The sequence below is a fragment of the Equus quagga genome, chromosome 4 (genome assembly GCF_021613505.1).
Source record: "Equus quagga isolate Etosha38 chromosome 4, UCLA_HA_Equagga_1.0, whole genome shotgun sequence".
NCBI lineage: Eukaryota > Metazoa > Chordata > Mammalia > Perissodactyla > Equidae > Equus > Equus quagga.
Window position 1 is genome coordinate 132,417,444 of NC_060270.1, and position 852 is coordinate 132,418,295.

General features: G+C 60.0%; 1 protein-coding gene across 1 annotated transcript in view; it reads right to left on the reverse strand.

Moving 5' to 3' along the window:
• LOC124238139 (E3 ubiquitin-protein ligase HECW2-like) overlaps positions 1–501 on the reverse strand; it is a 375,422-nt gene extending 374,921 nt beyond the window's left edge. The window contains exon 1 of the mRNA XM_046658740.1: positions 221–501. The gene's annotated coding sequence lies outside the window, so the exon portion shown is untranslated. The remainder of the gene's footprint in view (positions 1–220) is intronic.
• Between the last annotated feature and the right edge of the window lie 351 nt (positions 502–852).

Consider the following 852-nt stretch of genomic DNA (forward strand, 5'->3'; position numbering starts at 1 on the left):
CTCCCCGCCTGCCGGCCGGCCGCCCGCCGCCCCCTTTCCCCGGCCCGCAGGGGCGAAGGCTTCGGCCCGCTCACCTCCGGCGCCCCGGCGCCCCTCCCACGAGCCGCCCGCGCGCCAGGGGCCCGCGCCTCCCTGCGGGGCGCCGGGCTGGGAGCGTCCTGCACGTCGGGGACCAGGGGAAGAGAGGCGGGGGCGAGGGGGACGGAAAGGACAGCCAAACCTGGGCCAGCTGGACCTGCCCGAGGAAGGTGCGGGAGAGCGGGCGGGTGCTGCGGGGCGGAGGACGAATCCCGAGGCTGCGGCGGAGCCGAGCTGCTCTCCTTCTGCGACGCCGAAGGACATGAGGGTTCTGCGAGGCGCCGCGGAGGAAGGAGGAGACCCTCTGAGGTCATGCAGGCAGGTCTGTTCCTAAATCCCACCGGAAAGCTGAATGGAGGAGTGTCATGACTCGGTTTCCCCAACTGCAAGGGCAAGGCGGTAATACTCATGTCACCTACACGGGGTGTGGTCACGACTAAAAATGGATTACTGAAAGCGCGCCGAGCTGCTCTGCCTAAAGAGGGCACTAAAATTAAAAATTTCTGTATCGATACTTCCAGCTGTCTACTTACGTCTTCTGTAGCATCTTTATTGACTCAGTCCCACTTCGGAGAAACAGTAAAAACGCTGAAATGTGAGGATATTGCCCCCTCTGCATGGTATCCGTCCGGATATGGGAAAGATTTACTCGATTTTACAGTTTTATAGCCATATGGAGGAAGTCCCAAACATTTCTTCCCCCTCCCTCCCACCAAATAATGGGTATCTGTATTTGGGGATTTTTGAGGATGTGCTGTCAGTATTATCCATCTC